The sequence below is a fragment of the Alligator mississippiensis genome, chromosome 5 (genome assembly GCF_030867095.1).
Source record: "Alligator mississippiensis isolate rAllMis1 chromosome 5, rAllMis1, whole genome shotgun sequence".
Taxonomy (NCBI): Eukaryota; Metazoa; Chordata; order Crocodylia; family Alligatoridae; genus Alligator; species Alligator mississippiensis.
The window spans coordinates 100,073,761-100,095,131 of NC_081828.1; the positions used below are offsets into that span (position 1 = coordinate 100,073,761).

The window sequence follows — 21,371 nt, forward strand, 5'->3', positions numbered from 1 at the left end:
TGCTACTGTTGCTCATCACTAGAAATTTCATATATATTTTTTTCTGTGATGCTTGAAGCACTACAAAAGACCCCTTTTCTGAATTTTGGTCATATTTTTTCCTTTGTTAATAAAGATACTTGCTCTTCTATGGGTGGTGATGCATCATGTTTTTATATGTTAATTTGTATGAAAAATTCTAAAAAAAAAATAATAAAAAATACATGCACAAATATTTACCATATTTACTCACATACCACACACACACTTTCCCCCAAAATCAGCCCCCAGTACAAGAGAGCTTGTCTTACACAGAAGCTGATTTTCTTTGCAGGGTGTGAAGAGACAGCAAGAATAAACAAAAGACTCCTGGCAGGAGAAGTATCTGAAAAAGAAAAAGACGGAGGCACAGGAGGAGCGCGGAGATTCCAGAGCAGCTGCTCCATGATGATCAGGCGAGCCGCGGGAGAGAGGGGCAGAGCCGAGGAGAAATAGATACTGGAGGAGAGGTGTGGAGCCGGTGAGAGCAGGGAACAAGGAAAGCCCGGAGAGAGGAGACTCCCAGGGAGTGAAGGAGACTGGTGGGACTAACAAAATGGGGGAGCTCTGACAAAGGGAGCGAACAGAAGTAATTTTTGAGGAAGAGAAAATAGGGACCTAAGAACTCTCCTCTCCTTTCAAGGATATCAGGACTGTGCAGATGTTGTTGTGTCTGATGTCTCTCTTAATTGGTCAGACATGTTCTTAAAAAAGAAAAAAGGGTGAGAGTCGGTAAATACCGTTTATAATATCAGACAGTACAAACTGAAAATGAAAGTCTAGGACTGTACACTGGGTTACTGGTAGACGCAACCCCCACAAGTGGTGCATTGGCTAGGAACTTTGACAACAGCTTAAGTCGCAAAGAACACATTGAAATGCAGCCAGGTGCAATGGGGAGTTCTGAACCGCTTTAGCAGACCTTACATCTGGTCAGTCAGCTGCTACAACAACAAGAAGAAGCAACTTGACAAATTGCTCTTGAGGAAAAGTGGCTCCAGCAGCAAGCATGGACTCAACAGAATCAAGTGGAGTTGAAGGTACCCAAGATGACTCCGCAGGATAACTCTCCAGAAAGGGTTTCGAATGAGCCGCCTTGGCCTCGGGTTTGGATCAGAGTAGATGGGCCAGTCAATTGGGGGTATTACTGATCGGAAGAGCCCAGGCCTCTTATTGAGCTGTGCCCTGGGGTGAAGCAGTCGACTATGACAGAGTAAAAAAGGAAATCGTGTATTTTTTGAACAACAACCCAGAGCGATAGAATCAAGCCTTTCGAATGAAGAAGAGAAGAGAGGATAAGTCCCCGTGGATACTACTCCAGCATTTAGAGACCTATTAGACAAGTGGCTGAGACCCCAAGAGGTATCTAAAGTGGATCTGTGCAATCAGATTTTACTGGAACAGTTTTTAATGGACCTAGATTAAGGCACACAGCAGTGGGTGCATTGTCACTGCCCAAAGTCGTCTGCAGAGGCCTTCAGATTAGCTGAAGATTTTGACAGCGCACAAGAAGGCAATCGAAAACAGGGTATCAAAGGAAGGCCGGACCCCGTATCACCAGAGGCAGATCATAAAGAACCATGGGAAATGAGATCAATAGTGTGTTTCCGGTGTCGACGGATAGGGCACATGGCAAGAGAATATACGAATGTTCCTTGCCAGAGCCAACGTGGACGGGAGGCGTTGTTTGATGCCAGGATACTGTGCAACGAGCAGAGGGACAATGGACAGGTAGAGATGATGGACTGTAGTATTGGTAAAACAGGCGGGGAGAAACCGAAGGATAAACCAACAATTTGGTAGGTGGGAAGAAGTGCCAGCCATCGTGGACATGGGTTGCGCACAGACCTTAGTTAGGGCAGACCTGGCTCCAAGGGACTGGGCTCCATGAGTGGATGCGGTTAAGATGATTTCTATGTACGGGCAACCATCAGCGTATCCACGGAAGAAGTATCAGGTGGAAGTATTGGGTGTCATGAGAGAAATGCCTGTCGGGCTAGCCAAGTATCTACCGTATCCGATGATATTAGGTCGAGATTGGACGGAAATTTTACCATGTGTTGGATACAGTGAGAGCTCAAGAGGAAAAACGGATGAGCCTGGTGGGAGAAGAGTGAGAAGCTCCAGCCGTGCCAGAAGGATTTGATCTAGAGAGTTTTGCAAGTAGTGCTCACTTCAGGGAAGCCCAACAGGGAGAAGATCTATTCCGAGCCATTATCCAGATGGAATTGGCCAGACAAGACTAACAGGTAATAAGCCCCAAGTGGTGTCACGCATTACCTAGATACTAAATAAGGAAGGGTCTATTGCATAGAATTACATTGGGCCAACTTGATGGAGTAGAGATACCACAACTTCTAAATCTCCAGGGGTATAGAAACTCTTTATTGAAATTGGCACGTACAAATCCGTTGGGAGGACACATGGAGAAGAACAGAACAGAGGCTAGACTGACTAAATAGTGTTTCTGGCCCCGACTCTATGAGCAGGTGAAGACTTCTGTAGAGCTTGCCCTAATTGTCAGCGGGTCAGCCTCCAAAAACCTCCTCAAGTACCCTCATGTTCAATGCTGGTAATGAAAGAGCCCTTTGCCCAAATAGCCCTAGATATAATAGTGCCGCTACCAAAAAGTTCTGCGAGCTACCAATTCTTGCTAGTCTTAATAAACTACGCCACTAGGTTCCCTGAAGTGATCCCTCTACGCAGTTACAGGACCTTAGGTAGCAGAGGAATTGATGAAGTGGGTATCAAGAGTGGGTATACCAAACGAAATAATCTCTGACCAAGGGACGAACTTCAAGTCCGATGTAAGGAGAAGTCTATGCCACGTACTCAAAATGCGACACTAGCACGCAGTTGTATACCACCCCCAAACCAATGGGTTGGTAGAAAGGTTTAACGGGACTCTCAAAAATATGCTACGACATTGCGCTCAAGAAGAACCATGAAAGTGGGACTTGTTAGTACCACCCCTGTTATTCGCAGTAAGGGAAGTCCCGCAATCTTCCCTTGGGTTTTCCCTGTTCAAACTGGTATACGACCACCAACCACGAAGCCTGTTGGATGTGGTACGGGAGGAATGGGAGAAAGGGGAACCTACGGGGGCACAACCAACCAAGTGTGTGCAAGAGTTGAGGAAAAGATTACAGAAAGCAGGGGAGGTAGCCAGAGAACATTTCCAATGAACACAAGGGAGACGACAAATCAATTACAACAAAGGGACCCGACAAAAAGAACTATGGGAAGGGCAAACAGTGTTAGTACTACTACCCAGTGTGACGAGTAAATTCTTAACTTGTTGGCAAGGACCGTTGGAGATAATCAGGTGAGTGGGCCCTGTCAATTTATGAAATCTTACGCCCCAGACACAAAAAAGACAAATACATTTTTCATGTCAAGTTGTTGAAAACATGGAATGAACCAGTGTGTTTATTTGGGACCCAAATAAGAGAACAGCCAGAGCCAGAAACCAAAACAACCAAATTCAAAAGGGGACAGGAAGCTGTAAAATGAGTAGGTTTAGGAGACCAACTGACAGTAGAACAAAAAGAATAGTTAAAGCTCATAATAAACCAATTTGGAGATGTGTTTAACGAAACCCCAGGATATGCTAAAGGAATAAATCACAAAACTATCAGCCCTGAGGGGAAAGTGATTAGGGAAAAATGGAGGAGAATTCCATATCATCGGTATGATATGATAAAAGCAGAGATTGACAAGATGTTGGCTCTGGGAATTATTACAATCGCGTAGCCCGTGGCATAGCCCATTAATAGCTGTGCCCAAACAAGATGGCTCACTACGATTGTGTGTGGACTTCAGAAAATTTAATGCAATATCAAAATTCAATGCTTTTCTCATGCTGTAGATAAGCGAATTATTAGAAAGAGTTGGAAGGGCCAAATTCACATCTACCTTAGATCTAACTAAGGGCTATTGGCAGATTCCTGTCTGGAAAGAAGACCAGGTGAAAACTGCTTTTGGCACTCCCTGGGGACTGTACGAATCCAGGTCTATGTCATTTGGCCTACATGGAGCTGCAGCAACATTCCAAAGATTAATTGATTGGGTCCTGGCACCACATCAGCACTATGCCGCAGCATATATGGACGATATTATAGTTTATGCTGATGACTGGGGCCAACATTTAAACACCCTTTGGGCAGTTCTTCAGGAATTAAGACTGACCAGTTTAACTGTGAATCCACGCAAATGTGCATTAGGGAAAGCTGAAACCAAATACTTGGGCTTTATGGTTGGACAGGGGTGTATTCGTTCACTCACGGACAAAATAGAGGCTATTCAGGACTATTCACCACCCCAAACAAAGAAACAAATGCAGGCCTTCCTAGGATGGGTCAGTTATTACCGCCGGTTCATTCCCCATTTCACAGCAGTGACAGCTCCATTAACCACTCTTAAAGGGATGAGGTAACAGACCCATACAGTGGAATGTGTACTGTTTTGGAAGCTTTTCGGAAAACACAACAAGCTTTATGTAAGAACATGGTCCTTCAAAGACCCAACTTCACACGTCCTTTCATCCTGCAGATGGATGCCTCTAATCATGCCCTGGGAGTGGTGTTAACTCAAGTGACTGACGGTGTGGAATGCCCAATTGCCTATGCCAACAGAAAATTGAATCCGCAGGAGCAAAGGTATGCCACAGCTGAGCGGAAGTGCTTAGCTATCAAATGGGGCATAGAATATTTTCAGTACTACCTCCTGGGCCGCATGTTCACATTAGTTACTGATCACCCCTTTAAAGTGGCTGCAGACCACACAAACTGACAATGCATGGATCGCCCGCTGTGCCATTGCCTTACAATGCTTCCATTTCCACATTGGCATGGCTGGGCCTAAATTCAGTGTCATGGCAGACTTCTTGTCCTGGTGTCATCGCGATGACGACCCTTCCCCAGCTCACATTACTCGCTTAGGTGAGACCCCCGCACTTCGAGACTGCAACGGGAGGCTGGAATGTAAGGTGCCTAGTGGCATCTTCAGGGGGAGGATGTGTGAAGAGACAGTGAGAATAAACAAAAGACTCCCAGCAGGAGAAGGGTCCAAAAAAGAAAGATGGAGACACAGGAGGAGCACAGAGATTCTGGAGCACCTGCTCCGTGATGATCAGGCGAGCCACAGGAGAGGGAGGGGCGGGGCCAGCGAGAGCGGGGACAAAGAAACCCTGGGGAGAGGAGACTCTCGGGAAGTGAAGGAGACCAGCAGGACTAACAAAACAGGGGAGGTCTGATGAAGGGCGCAAACAGAAGTAATATTCGAGGAGAAAACGGGGATCTAGGAACTCTCCTCTCCTTTCAAGAATATCAGGACTGTGCAGATGTTGTGTATGACGTGTCTCGTAATTGGTCAGACAAGTTCTTAAAAAAATAAAAATAAAATAAAAAATTATTTTTTAAAAGAGGCAAGAATCGGTAAATACTGTTATAATATCAGATGGTGCAATCTGAAAATGAAAGTCTAGGAGTGTAGGTTAGATGCAACCCTCCACACAGCGGTAGAGGCATGACAGCATCCAAGGATAGCTGCCAATTAGTTAACAGCTGTGAAAGGATTAACACTGGGCTCCACCCCTCTTTCTTGCTGTCCTTGGAGGAAAGAGGCAACCATTTTTCAGGACAGCCAGCTCCAGACCATAGTTCTGGAAAAATCTTTTTTCCTACTTTCTGCCTTCCAGAAACAAGGTCCATGTCTTATTTTGGAGTTGTATGCAACAAAATATGGTATTTTAGAATTAATTCTAAAATAATACCATCACAAATCCCTTTCCATATTGAACATGCAAAATGTACATTATTTTGTGCACAAACTATTATGTCCATCTTGCTTGATATAGTCTGTTATCCATTGGCTAAGACACATAGCTGACTGAAAACTCTTCATAACTTTCCTGCATAAGGAAATGGGAACAATCTTCCGGTTGTTCCAAATGATAATGAAATACCTTTAAAGAGATATTGAATAGGGAAGACCTATGCCTGTTTTTCATTGTCTCACCTCTTTAAAAAAAAATAAAAAAATTTGTGAAGCATTATTATTGTCTTGGGGTAAACCTGACAATTGATTTTAGTGCAAAGAATTAATTGGAACAGTCTTAATGTTTCAGAATGTGCCTAGCTTCATAGTAGCCTCCAGTGAAACCTTCAGATATCACAGTAATTTTTTTGGTCTACCTTCCACTTCTATACCACATACATGAAACTATAGTGAGAAAATTGTTAACTCTGTTAAGTTGCATTGCTTTTTTTCCCCTCTTTGTTTTTAGTTTACAAGCCAACCTAATATAGCACCAAGGCAGATTTGATAAATGGACTTGTTCCAAAGCTTGTGTGTGAAAGCAATGCTAGGGTAGACCAGCAAGCTGAACTTCTGCCAACCAAACACCAGTGCAACTGCTCAACTGCTATGGTACTGCACCCTCTAACACTACTGGGACCTTGTGCTTTTTAAAGGCATTTCCATTTTCAGTCCAGTGGGTATCACAAGAGACCAGTGCCCTTTTTAATGGAAGAATTCCATGTCTTGGGATACTTGTGCGGGATTTCACTAACTTCTGGTAAAGAGAAAAGGTTGAAATAGAACCAGACTGGAAAGTCCAATTCCAGGAAAGTCGCTGAATAATGTTTGAAGTGGAGTAGACTGAAAATACTGTCATTGTGTATACATTGGCTGAAGATGCACTGCAATAAGGTAGGTGGCCTGTTAAGAAAGTATAAACATTTTAAATGAAGTTCTTATACACCCAGACATAATGGGTCTAATCTATTGGGAGGGCACAGAAAATTGAGGGTACACAGCCATTTGTGATTCAGATTCTAACAACCATGTTGTTAGCTTAAACTGAATATTTGCTTTACAGGAAAAGAAAAGGTTGGAAATAGTTTCTGTGGGTTAAGGGTATGCATTCTGGCAATTTTTATATTGTATATCTTAAACAGGATATTAGGTTCCTAATTATGCATTGTCTGTGTGATGGAGCTTGATCGGGTAAGTCTAACACATCCAGGGGCTCAAATCCTCAATTCCGACTGGTGGAGCCAATCCACCAATTGGGAAGGCGGGTACCACCCCTTTCCCAAAGGGAGGGGAAGAGGAGCTCCCTGACCGGATTGTGGACTGCAGCATGATAGGTCCACCGGACTTCAGGGGCAGAGCCCTTGAAGCGTATAAAAGGAGTGTGTGCTTGGTATGCTGGGGGAGACATGGTGAGGAGAGATGAGCTCTGGAGAAAACCGTCATCGGGACCCTGCCTGAGCCTTGACGGTGTGTGGATCGGCGCATGGTGCTCAGGCTCTGGGAGCTGCTCAAGGTGGCTTGAGCCTGTGAACCTGGCAAGCAGCTGTGTGGGGTGATGCACGTATTGGCTCGTGGAGAGCTGGCCCTGGGAGTGGCTTGAGGCTGCTTGGGCCCCATACAGTGCACAGGTCGGTGCACAGAGATTTGACCTTGAGAGCAGCTTGAGACTACTCAAGTTAGCCCTGGCTCTAGGCCAGGTAACCGGAGCCCCACAGTGTGGCTCAGCATTAAACTAGAAGAGCCCCAGTGCCCAGAGCAGGTCCTAGGAAGGGGAAGGACCCCTGGTGGGAGGCCGGGTGGGCCCAGAGCGTGGCACCAGGTGATTGAGAGGAGCCAGAGGCACCGCCAGAGAGAAGCCCTTGTGGGACTGGCCACCTGGGGACGAGCCTTGTTAGCTTCAGAGCAGGAATGTGGGTTGCTGGGGAAGCGGGTCCCACAGGGGAGGCAGGCTTGGGGGGTCTGCAGCTTCCACCCTCCATTTTGGGGGGGGGGTATCCACATCCTGGGGTGCTAAAGGGTAGGGGCTCCAGGGGCACCCTGTGGGATGCTGAGTGCATCTCTCATTTTGTAATTGATATTTGCTTTGTATTGTTGATGTTAATATAGTTAAGGGTACTCCTTAAGGGGACTTATATTGGTTTACCTGTTTTATTACCTATATACGTTTACTGCCTATTATCAGAAATTACCAGTATTGTTGCCTGTGTACATCTATTGCATTGCTACCTCAACTTACCTGGGTTTATCTGAGTTGATGCTTATGTGAAAATCAGCTTGTGTGTACTGTGTTGTTGCCTTGACTTGCCTGTTCCAGGGTGTTAATGTTCATCTGTGCAAGGAGGTTAATTATTGCCTGTGCTGTGGATCACCTGCACTGAGTTCCCAGTTACCTGTTCTATGTTTTGCAGTTCCTCAAAGTAGTACAATGTGTTGATTGCAGATTATTGTATATGGTGTCATATACTAATTCTACTGTAAATATTTAATGTCTCTCATCTATATTTATTTTTGCATAGCAATACATTTGTATATAATTAAGTACATTGTCCTGGCCTGGCTCTATATAGAGAGAAGAGAGAACTGCTCCCCAGTGGCAGATGCCTCTCACAGCACTCTTGCCTGACTACCCCATCCCTTCCACTTGCAAACAGGGCACACCCCTGGGTGTACCCGGGCTACATCTGTTAAAGCACGCATGAGGTTTAGCATTTAGTCACATATCACAGCACCAGAAGAATCGTTTATAGAACTATGATTAGATTACTCTTTTCAATCACAGCTTGGTAATTCAGTCCCCAAGTCTTCTTTTGTGTGCTTACAACTTTGCATATGCATTGTTCCTGAATTGTTACTTGCTAAAGAACTGCATGCTTCGGTTATGCATGAATTGCTGTGCTTGTTCAAGAGTGAAGTCCAGGTTGAGACCCATAGCAAATCTTTATTATATGATCTTCTGAAATGCATAACCTTGGCTTAACTCTGCTGTTAAAGTCAGACAATAGGAGTATCTTGGCTTAGAGTTTATTTTAACCTTTAACCATTGAAAAGAATCATGACTTGTGATCCAGCTCTCGTAGTACTTGCTGACCTGACCAATCCAGTGCATAACAGTACGTACTGCCAATACAGCGGGCAGACTTGACCGCCTTTTGTGGTTGGCTAGTAAGGCTGTGCGAAATTTCAATAGGCATTTCATTTTGAAGCTGTTTTGAGCTAGAAACAGTGAAATTGAAATGAAACAAAAGGCTTTGAAACAGCATCGAAACAAAACGAGGGCACTTGAAACGTTTTGCGTTTCAAAACTGGGCTTGCTTGCAGCTAACAAACTAAGGGTGGGGGGAAGGACTGCTCTGATATTGACATCGAGCTCCCAGTTCGATTTCCCAGCTCTCTGATCGCTTCTGTCAGCTCTGCTGATCATTTCCTCAGCTCTTCCTGGGGAGTGCAGGCCCTTGATCTGCACATGAGGTTTCAACAGGCTGCTACTGCAGGCTGGGGCCAGTGGCAGCTGCTCAGCGCAGCATGCACAGAGCGCTGGACTGCAGTGCTGCCACTGGCCTCAGCCTGCAGTGGAAGCCTGTTGAAACGCAGGAAGAGCTGGTGAATTGATCCAGGGGCTGGGGGAATCTTCAGGTTTCTGAACATTTCCCCCAGTTCCCAGTTCGATTCCCCAGATCCCCCATCTTTCCTCCAGCTCGCTGATTGCTTCCCTCAGCTCTTCCTGGGGGGTGCAGACCCCTAGATGATGCAGGATGACAGCAGGCTGCCACTGCCAGCTGGGGATGACAGTGGCTCTGAGCTATCTCCCCAGTCAACAACCTGCTGAAACCCAGCGTGCAGATCCAGGGGCCCATGCCCCACCAGGAAGAGCTGGGGAAATGATCAGAGAGACGGGGAATCAAATGAGGAGCTCCAGCTGACAGGTGGATCTGCCCCAGCTCTTGAACAGCACGTGGCACTCTGCTGAGCCACGCTGCACCCGCGCCATGGGGCAGCTGCCATGCGGATGTCAAGTGGGGGGTGATCCCTGCTGCCCCCCACTGAGGTTTGGGGGGGGGGGAGGCTCTGCCATGAGCCCTCGGGGGGCCTCAGTTGTCACTACCAGAGCTGGTGAACATGGTGGGGGTTTTTTTGGTTTTTTTTTTAAGTTCTGCACTCACCAGCCGTGGAGCATGTGGATAACAGTGCGCTGCTCCTGCTGGCTGGGGCCAGCACCAGCACCCAAGTCTGCCTGTCACAGCCTGCGCCAAGCACCAACAAGAACCCAGTGTTGGAGCTGGCTCCATCCAGCAGCAGCAGCCTGCTGTCATCCTGCACACAGATCCAGGACCCACACCTCCTGGGAGGGCTGTGGGGCTGTGCCAGACTCCTCCCGTGGGGAGCAGGCCCCCAGATCTGTGTGCGGGATGACAGTATGCTGCCCCTGCCGACAAGTTTTGCTTTGAACAGTTTGAGGTGAAGTTTCACAAAAACCCCTGCACCTATCTCCTTGAAACTTGGCAGGCTTCATGCCCTCAGAAGGGGCTACCGTCTCTGTAATTTTCATCTGAATCAGGCAAGAAATGACAAAGTTTACAGGCATTTTTGTTATTCCCCATTATTCCCCTATGGGCAAAATGTCGAAACGGAGAAACAGTTTTGACAAAACGAAACGGAACAGTGCTTCAGAGCAGCAAAATGAAACACTGTTCCTTTGAAAAGGGTAAATAGAAGTCGAAATGAAACGGTGCTGTTTTGCACAGCCCTCTTGGCTAGGTGGAAAGTAGGTACCAGGTTGCTGCTTCAGTGGTCAGTTTAGGTTCTCTTTTCTATTTTGGAATCCAAATGTTTTAAAGGGAAATTCCAGACTGGGCAGAATAAGGGGCTGCAGTGCATCTGTGCTGCTCACCTTTTTTTAGTTTAGAGAAACTTCATTGAAGTAACAGAGTAACTTAGATATTGAGGCCCACAGACTGAGTACTGTGACCTCCAATGTCTGCCCTTTTGGAAATGTTTGGAAGGCAGAGTGAGAAAATTTTTACTGCTGCTGACTGGCTTTATGCTATAGCTGGAAAACTTCAGCTACATGGATAGTACATGAACTCTAAGATCATAATTACATCAAGAGGTGGAGCAACGGAGCAAAAAAAATGTTCTTTGCAAGTTCTCATTAGATGTGTATGACCTGGGAAGCGTGAAGATTTCTCACCGTTTTTTGAAGGATACTGGTCAGGGTAAAGGACAAGGAGTAGTTCAGGAGTAATCTCCTGATTTGTGGCTCTTGAACTTCTGTCCTGAAGTAATTGACCTTACAAATTTATCATCTGTTCTTAGGAGCACCTAGGCAGATGGAACAGAACTTTTGTGAACCGAAATGAGCGAGCTTTATTTCCTTCTTCTCTGAAATGTATTCATGGCATTAATTGAAAGCCAGGCACAGTATAATATTTGCTTTTACAAACAAATTTAACTAATAACTAAACATAGCAATGTGAGCTTCAGTTTTCTTCTACATTTCATTATAAAAACTTCCTGTTGGTATTAATGGTTTTTCATCCTCTAATCTGATCTGTAATATGAGCAGACATAGAAATTCATCCCATAATTACTGTATTAAGCCCTTAACTTCCAGCTAAACTAGAGCTATAACTGAGGTGGGTGTGTAGGCTAGTTTTAAAATCATGGAATATCCACCCTTTTGTCAGGGGAAATTTGTTCTGATGTTCATCTGCCCTCACTGATAAATTGGCACCTTATTTTTAGTTGAATATTGTTTCTTTGTCTGCTCTCTTAAGCTTGGTGTGGTTTGCTGTACCAGAGATGAAAATGGGTACATTTCATGCATTCATACTTTCATTCATATCATTTTAATTAATTATACCCAATTTCTCATGGGCTGGCAGCAGTGGCTCTTTTTTTGGGGGGGGGGGGAGGGGTTAAGCCAAAGAAATTTTGAATTTAGTAAATAGGTAACAGAAGCAACACCAGGCAATTCTGTGCCCTGGACAGCAGCCATACATGGTGCAACACCAGGTGTTGCATTGTTAGTAGCAGTGGCAGGGTCAGCTGCAGTTAGGGCTACGCCCTTCCCAACCTATTTTCACCTTCCTGTAGTTACACTACTGATAGCTAATATCCTGTAACAATCTTAATTTCAACAAAGGATTTTGAAAGGCATCAAACAGTAATAGTCATGAGTTAGGACAAAGTTGCAAACTTACTCTGTATTAACACAAACCAATTCAGTGTAAACTGGTTAAGGCTCCTTTGCAATTTATGACTTAAAAGTACAAATACAAGGAAATGTTAACTTTTAGTATGTATGCTCATATACTCACTGGCATACATTGCAATATTAACATTATCCATTTCTAGGGATACCAGCCCCTGAAACCCAGGATATCAGTACAGCGTTTCTTTTACCAAACCATTCCCTCATAAATCCCTGGATTACTCCTTAACTCTTGCTTACCTCACTCTTAATGCACAATATTTGGCAGGAGTCTATTTTTTTAATAGGAGCATCTGGCAGTGCTGTGTATAATTGTTTGCCTGATACTTTGTCTTATAAAGCCCTGGCTATAGTTTATCACTTACTTTAATTTTAATTGTGTGAGCTGAAATGTCTTCATGCTGGATATGCTGGTTTTGATTTTTAGTAATACACCCAGTATTGCATCTAGACAGGTGTGGTAGAGGTAGGGATAGAAACCAATTGCCTTAAAAATTATACTGGCCCATGGGCTAATCTAGGAATTTGAAAAGTGGGGCTGCAGGAGGTGCTATCAGTGCTGCAGGGGAGGTTGAAACCCTTCCCCCTTTTCCCGCCCTGACGGCAGACTGTGCCATGGCAACAGCTTCTAGGAACTTTTCGGAGTCCCCAAAGCAGGTAAAACTCCCCTCACTGCTCTTCTGCCCACCCCACCCCTGCCTCTTTCAGTGCAGGCACCTTCCCTCCTCTCCATTCCTCTCCCATTGCCCTGTCATGCTCTCCAGCAAGCTTTCATTGGGGTGCAAGAAGGGGAGGAGCCTGCCCAGTGGTGATTACAGGGATAGGGGAGCCCTAGGTCTGCTCCTTTCTGTTATAACTGGGGGCTTCAGTAAGTGGCAGGGAAGCTCCAGAGACCACACCAGACGAGGTCTCTGGGGAGCAGCTGCACGGAGTGTCAGGTTGGTCAAAGTGGCAGAGTGGAGTCTGCACCCTCCCCCTCCACCACACTTTCCCTCACTGGCCTGGGAGCTCCAGCTGCATGAAGAGTGGATCAAAGTGCTGGGCAGGGGTGGCAACAGTGTTATCAGTGGGTCATTTCTGTCTCCCCTTCCAGGTACTCCCACTCTCTCTGTGTCCCCTGGGTCCAGGAGCAGGTATTGGAAGGAGGATCAGGTGCACTGATGCTACCATCCCGAGCCCTGCCTGGCACTCTGCACCTGCTCCTTCCTGCTGTAGCCCCTGGGCTGTAGAAGGAACCCAGTGAAGGGTGCGGGAGAAGACTCAACCCTGCCACTGCTGCTGACCCAGCACTCCATGCAGCTGTTTCCTGTGGCCCTTGGTTGGAGTGGAATAGGAGCAGTCATGGGGGCTTCCCCTGCCCCAAGTCAGCTAGGGACAGCAGCAGCAGTGATTGGGTCTCTCTTTTATTACCTGTTCCCTGCTTCATCTCCCAGGTGTCCCAGTCCAGGCTGCAGCTTCAGCTGTGCCTCAGACACCACAGGGGACCCAGCCACAGGAAAATGGAGCTACTGGCACATGATTTTCAGTGTGGAAGTGGGAGTGCAACTACACCCCTGCACCCCCTCCTCCACCCCCTCGATCTGCCCATGTACTGTCACTTCTCTCCTTTTAATCCTTTATTCCATTTCATTACATACCTTCCAACTTCTACAACCAGTGAGGCAGAGATGCTATACACAACTAGTTCCTGCAATATATTAATTCTCGTTTGTCCTTAGAACAGGCTGGGAACACTAGTTTGTGTTCAGGTGATTAGACTATATTGGAACACATGTGGAACGGGATCAAATTTAAGAATATGCAGAAAAGGTTTAATTTTGGTATTTCTTAACTCTTGAGCACTTGGTACTTTTAAGTTCTTTACAAAGTTAACTCTTTGTTCATCATCTGTATGACCTTGATTCTTCAGCCTTTGCAAATGGAAGTAGACATGCAATTAAAGTTAGACATGCAATGAAAAGTGGGGTGCAGGAAGAGACATGCAATTAAATTGCTGACATGCAATGAAAGATAGACTGAGGATCAGGATTCTGGGTTCAGGTCCAAGCTTTGCCGCAAGTTTTTGTACAAGGCAGTTAATTTCTGCCTAGGTTGTCAATCTGCAAAATGAAGTAGGCAGAAAATAGTCAAAGGGGCCATATCTTCAGAGGTACTTAACCTGGATCTAAATTTTGTCAACATTTTTCCACAGCTGTGCACTGGGTTTCAAAGGATCTTCATTGAAGACATTTGGCACTTAAATTTCCACATCTACCATAAATGAAGTTAGGCCTTTGACTATTCACCGGGTTCACATGTGCAATCACTTTTTTTGTTTCTAAAAATATAGGCAGGAAAATGTGGATGCTAAAAAAAAAACCAGCAACACTTTGACTATAACTTTTGAGGATCTTCCTGAAAATTTGTTGCTATATTGGGTAATAGCAAAAATGATCCTTAGTTGCTTGTTGAGTTTTTCCTCCTCCCATATAAGCTGTCATATTCCCAGTGAAGCTGGGATACTCCAGATGTGGTCACCAGTACCAAATAGAGGGGAAGAATCACTTCCCTCAATCTGCTGGTAACACTCCTACTAATGCTGCCCAGTATGCTGTTAGCCTTCTTCTTCATCGCGACTTTTGTGGGTGAGGGAAGAAAGAATCAACTACAGATTTCCCTACTACTGAACTCCAGCCAAGCAGCGGCAAATGAGTGTAGCAGATGTTTCTACTTTTGAAGTCTTTTTTGGAAGGAATGTTATTAACCAATTTATCTCCTAGGAGGAAGGAGAATGGGGACAGCAGTATAGCTGAGATCTGACAACTCATTACAGAGAATGGAAGAATATATTAATATTATTATATTAATATTATATTAATATTGACCCTGGGCATGTTGGCATCTGGATTTGAACTGAGATTTGTTTTTAATTGGACTGTAAGGAGGACAGAAAACTGCCTGGATTGTTGGACTCAAAGGTTGGTAATTGGCGACTCAATGTCTAGTAGGCAGCCAGGGTCAGTTCTGGGCCAGTTTTGTTCAATATCTTTATCAAGAATTTAGAAGATGTGATGGGGTGTACCCTCAGCAAGTTTACAGATGACACCAAGGAGTAGTAGATATGCTAGAGGGTATAACTAGGATTCAGAGAGACTTAGACAAATTGGAGGATTGGGCCCACAGGAATATCACGAGCTTCAACAAGGACAAGTGCAAAGTTCTGCACTTAGGATGGAAGAATCCCATGCACCAGTACAGGCTGGGGGCTGCCTGGCTGGGCAGCAGCTCCGCAGAAAAGGACCTGAGGGTTACAGTGGACAATAAGGTGAATATGAGTCAGTAGTGTGCCTTTATTGTGAAGAAGGCTAACAGCATATTGGGCAGCATTAGTAGGAGTGTTACCAGCAGATTGAGGGAAGTGATTCTTCCCCTCTATTTGGTACTGGTGACCACATCTGGAGTACTGTGTTCAATTTTGGGCTCCCCACTACAGAAAGGATGTGGACAAATTGGAAAGAGTCCAGCAGAGGGCAGCAGAAATGGTTAATGGACTGGGGCTCATGACTTCTGAGGGAACTGGATTTATTTAGTCTGGAGGAGAGAAGATGGAATGGATTTAATAGCAGCCTTCAACTACCTGAAGGGTGGTTCCAAAGAGGATGGAACTAGCCTGTTCTTGGTGGTGGCAGGTGACAGAACAAGGAGCAAGATCTCAAGTTGTAGGAAAAGGAAGTTTGGCTTAGATATGAGGAGGAACTTTCTCGTTAGGAGGGTAGTAACGCATTGGAACAGGCTTCCTAGAAAGGTTGTGGAATCTCCATCCTTGGTTTTTAAGACCCAGCTAGACAAAGTCTTTGCTGGGATGATCAAGTTGGGGATGGTCCTGCTTTGAGCAGGGTGTTTGACTAGATGATCTCCTGAGGTCCCTTCCAATCCTAATTTTATGTGATTCCATGATTCTAAGATAAGATCATTCTTCTTGATGATATCAGTTCTGTAGTGGGCAAGAGACTCTGAGTTATGGAAAGGAACACTTGGAAAAGAGAATCTTCAGCATTTCGTAGAATGACATTCAACTCCAAACAGAGGCAAGATATTCGTTATCACATTGAAGCTGAGACCTGAAGGAAAATCTCACTCATTTGAACAGCTCCAGGTCATTCTTGTTTGCTTCTGTGAAGTGTATGAATTGCTTCGACTTGCTGTCAACTTCACAAAAGCTAAAATCCTTCACCAATCCACCCCAAACCAACCAGCTCCTCCACATATTGCAATTGGAAAGTAATCCTTAGAGAATATTGAGCTTTCTCCTACCTGGGTAGCCACTTTTCCCAAAAAGTAAACATAGATGGCAACATTAGACACTGGATAAAATTTGCTAGTGCTGCCTTTGAATGTCTCCAAAATTGTGTTTTTGATGGTTTCGGTCCTGATATCGTAATTAAACTTCTCATCTACCAGGCTGTTATCATCTCTACTTTGTTGTATAGGTGTGAAACTTGGATGACATAAAAAACGCCTGAAAGGTTTGGAACATTACCATTAGTGATGTCTTTAGGAAATCCTCTATATCTTCTGGAAGGACAGAAGAATGTATGCCAGAGTTCTGGCTCAAGCAGATACTACCGGCTTCAAAGCTAGGCTCGTACGGCACCAGGATGTGTTGTTATAAGGCTGCCTGACAACTGGCTTCCAAAACAGGTCCTGTATTTCCAAGTAATCATTCCTGGATTTCTGCAGAACTTGTATATAATCCTGAAGCAAGTACTCAGAGCTCCTTCCAGAACAATTGTACTATCAGGATACATTTTCCAAAAGTAAAAATCGGTGTAAATTTAAACGGATAAATTGTAGCAATATCGGTACTGCTCATACATAGAATTCTACCAAGGAAGGACCGGATGCAATACTGTAACTCAAATTCAGTGACTGCAGCATGTTCTCTTAAGCCACCCCCTTACTGGAGAGGTATGCTAGCTAGAAACGGTCTTGTCCCTATATTGCTGTATACATGGATTTCTGTCTAACTCATGAATTTTGACACTTGCTGTTTTAGCAATCTGATCCCGAAGGCTGATATATTTTTAGTATCGTTTCCTTCTAACGGCAGTGAATGTTATGTACGAGCTGAGACTACTGTAGATAGGGATGTCAGACATTCAGCCTGAAGGCCAGATTCAGCCTTTAGAACTACTTTATCTAGCCTGCTGACCTACCAACTGCCAGCTGGGGGGCATAGCACCCAGTGGACATGGTGATGGGTGGCAGGAGGGCAAGCCATGGCCAACAAAGCCCCATCCAGCCTCCGACTGCTTTGCTTGTTGCCACTGCCTCGGCCCCAACTCCTTGGCTGTTTACTTCCACTGCCACCGCTGCCATGGTGTCTGGTGCCAGACTTGGAGCTGGAGTTGTCACTACTGTGTGCTCCACTCCAGAGCTGGAGCTGCCACCCCAGCATGAAAGGAGTCAAAGGGAAAGGCTCCAACTCCAGTATGGGGCACATGGCATGCAGTGGGAGCTGGAGCCATTGGTGCCAAAGCATGCATCAGGTGGGAGCTGGAGCTGTTGAACCTGTGCCCTGAGCTGGATCTGGCCCACAAGGAGCCTCAGTCTTGGGGCAGGAAGTAAATTTGACACCCCTGATGTAGATGATTGAGATCAGCTACCGCTAATACCAGGGGTGCACCAAAGAAAGATAGAAGCAGCAGCTGATTCCCAGAGAGGGTTGTATGCTAAAAAGCTCATTTTCTGAGCGTTTATTCAATCCCATGCAGGTTTTAGAGAATTTAGGAGATGCTTAAAGCAAACAACTGTCCAACCTCGGTGATGATAGCAGGCAGATTCTCTGCTTTAATGAAAAGATAAGACCTTCATGGCAATCACTATACAGTGGCTATAGGTCACATGCATGGGTGTGACCACCTCTGCTCGATTAGGTGCTCTTGTGCTGCCTTAGCCTGTACTATTGATTGCACCTGTCCTGGGCTTGCGGGTGGACCCCAAAGACTACCACAGCTGATGTCGGGGGATCCCCTTGACTCGCCTGCCATGACTTTGAATGTTAACTCAGTGGAGGGGTTCCCCTTCGAGGCAGCCTCCAGGGTCTTCGCACCTCCCGGCAGGCACTTACGGGGCTCTGACCTCCCCTACACCCCGGCCACTTGTCACCTTGGGTTGTCGGTTTTTGGACCCCTTAGGCGTTCTTGGCTCTACCTGACCTCTTCCTGTGGCCTGTCAGCTACATGCCAGTGTCTTCGGGCCGTGTCTTGATGCACGGACTTTGAAGTCCTCTGACCTGCCTCCACCGATCCGAATTCCTAATGCCCTATTCCTGTGACTTAACTTGCACTTCCCACCATCGTCATAGCTGAAGCACTAAGGCTACTGGGCCAGGAGGCCACGAAGGGTACCTGGGGCCTATGGGCCCCAAGGATCCCCCTGTGCCCAGCTACTCAGCCCTGGTGGCTCGCCCTACTCAGGTATGGAGTTCCAGCCTTTTATCCTAGGGCTATAGTGGGCCCCGTCCGCCACTTGTTCCGTCCCTGCTTGGGGTCTTCGGCCGCCCTCCGGCGACACCCGATGGGGTCCCCATTGGCCACACCCCGTTACCTCCTCTCCGAGGCTTTACTGCAGTCTCGTTCTTTGATCCCCAGCGCCGGTTTGCCCGACGCTGCTTTCCCTGCATCTGTAACCGGCTCCTCCGCTGGCGCCGCTGCTGGTTCTGCTGCAGGTGCTGCTGCTGGAGCCTCTGCCGGTGTCGCTGCCGGCCTCTTTCCCAGCTTCTCTGTGAGCCCGGCTGCAGGCGCCGGCGCCTGCTCCTCCGCCGGCGTTGTACCTGGCTTTACTGCCGCCTCTGTTGCTGGCATCACTGCTGACTCTGTCGGCTCTGTTGTCGGCCTCGCTGTCAGTTCCTCCGCCAGCGTTACTGCCGGCTTTACTGCCGGCTCTGCTGTCAGCGTTGCTGCCGACCCTGTCGGCTCCACTGTCGGAGCCTCTCCCGGCTCCGCCCCCGACTTCCCACGCTGTTCGACGCAGCAGCTGAACCCCTCTGGGTGAGGGCTCTCTCCACGAGCCTCCGCTTGTTTGCCGCCCTGCCGTATTCTCGGGGCAGCTTTTTATTTCCGCTGGGCGGCGTCTACCGCCCATGCTGCCTGGCCTCAGCTGAACATAAGCACGACTGACCGCCGATGATGGTGGTTTTGCCACGCACGTCTCTTCCTGCTCTTCGGACTCTGCAGAAGGTAAGTAAGGCTTTCCTTTGGGCTGGGGCCCTCCTGCAACCCCAGCTCCCCTGGGACAATGGGGTTCATCAGATGCCCAAAGGTGTACTTATGAAGAAATTTCCTCATTAGGCTTTTCTGTCCTTAGCAGTACTAGGCATGGAAGCTGCTGTCAAGATTGTACTGATGTATTCCATTCTATTGGAGTGGGGAGGGCAGAGGGACAGAGCAGGTGGTCATCAATCCCCTTGTTCCTATAGAAGGGCATGTGGTATATGTGGAAAACAGCAGAGAGCTGAACTGATAACATTCAAATCCACAACTCTGGCAGAGGTCAGACTAGTGTGAGTCCCAAGGTTCAGGCTGAGCCCATATCTAATAAAAGTCAACTATTTCAGTTCATATCCTGTCTACTGAAAAGATGCATGGAATCAGACAGCATGTTGAAAGGGTTTTATAACAGTTTTGTTTGTTTGTTCCGTAATATGGTCTGTGCTTCAAGGTGGTCTGATACTAACACAGATTTTACTGTATAGTTCTGCCATCTCTTCACCCCCCCCCCCCCCCACAGTAGGGAATTGATAATGGGTTGGTAGTTTTGCATGAAATGCTGCACACATTGAACTTGAAGTGTCTGATTGTGCCCTGTGGATTGTTTGAATCTCAGTCCATGTAATGTGCAGCAAAGTAGCATTCTGGAGCTCATACTATATTAATACTTTGGTTGCCCTGCTGTTGGGCACCTTCATAGAGATATGAGAGACTTGATAGAAGGGTTTGAAGATGAAAGTTCTGCCCTCTCACATTGTTGAGCCTAGAATATCTATTTCTTATAGCAAATCAGAGGAAGAAAGTCTGTGTCTGTCCTGTTCCCCCCCCCCCCCCCTTTCTGACTTAAGAAAAAAATGCTGGATGGGTTTTACAGCCATAAATGGTAAAAGTAACTGTACTCTGCTGCCAACAAGCAGAACGATGGAATACGGTTTTAATTTACAAGAAAAGCTCAGCAAGGGTCTCGTGCTCTTCATGCCTTTTATAAAGATGAGGTTAGCTATAAAACAGCAGAGATTTAACGAGAGAATTTAAGCATTGGCAACAGCTCTGTTCCACATGGATGGTGGATGCCTGCTCGCCAAGCTCTGGGAACTACCTCTACAAAGTGCACAATCAAAGCATTTTAAATGTTAGGTGAATTACTATCCTTTCTTTTAAAAAGTAGCTTTTTCTGATTTTTATCTCAGAACTTATACCATTCTTATCTGCTACCTAGTTGTCATAAAATCTCTCCAGCTGAACAGACAGTTCTTTGGGTAAATCCGATATCTTTTATGAGACCAACTAAAATAGCTGGAAAAATTCTTCTTTGCAAGCTTTTGGGTACAAACACCCTTCTTCAGCTGGGCAGAATTTCCATGTGGAAGACTTGAAACCAATTATTTCTTCAGGTAGTTATTGCAAGTTAAATTTACAATATTTACACAGAATGGAAGTACGAAGGGAAAGCATGGGAAATAGTGGTATACCTGTGCAATTTCAGGGAGGATGCTTCTCTTTTTGTTTAAAACATGGCTCTGAAGCGGTGGACTGAATGACTTTAAGTATTACTGCTGCTGACCTAACTAATTAGTCATAAGATGGTTGAAGAGTAACCTGTCTTCATTGTGTACAGCTTCCTCTTATCCCAGAATCTAGGGCCTGGTTTTGAGTAATTTTTCCTTTTGAAGAATTTGTCATTGATATTTTGGGTGCCTCAATTATTGTGTCTCCAACTTCAGGCTTTTATTGGGCCCAGGTTTTTTGTGGGAGGCAGGTGTTCAATACTTCTCTGAAAATAATCTTAATCAGGATGCCAAAATCAGTAACTGCTTTTGAAAACTGAGCCAAATCTGTCTTTAAAAAGAAGCTCACCAATTTGGGTGGATTAAACCCTAATAAAATACTGATATTACATAAATTATTCCTAGTTCTGGCCTTTTCTGGCATTTTTCTTACACTGCTGGGGTTTCAAATATTTCCCAAAATTAGTTTAAAATCTAATAAATACTCTCGGCAAAAGAAGTTGTAAGATTCCATTATTACTATCAATTATGTTCTCTCTGAATAAATCAAGAGTTTGCCTAAGGGTG

The 21,371-nt window shown here is 45.7% G+C and overlaps 1 protein-coding gene across 7 annotated transcripts in view; it reads left to right on the plus strand.

Annotated features, from left to right (window-relative positions):
• FBXL7 (F-box and leucine rich repeat protein 7) overlaps window positions 1-21,371 on the plus strand; it is a 364,587-nt gene that overhangs the window by 121,874 nt on the left and 221,342 nt on the right. The window contains exons 2-3 of one of the 7 annotated variants that reach the window (XM_059728619.1): window positions 314-2,267; window positions 4,570-4,676. The exons of 4 other annotated variants lie outside the window; for them this stretch is intronic. The gene's annotated coding sequence lies outside the window, so the exon portion shown is untranslated. Of the gene's footprint in view, window positions 1-313; window positions 2,268-4,569; window positions 4,677-21,371 lie in introns of those variants that run through there. 2 more of the 7 variants (XM_059728621.1, XM_006260962.4) reach the window with 2 other exon arrangements.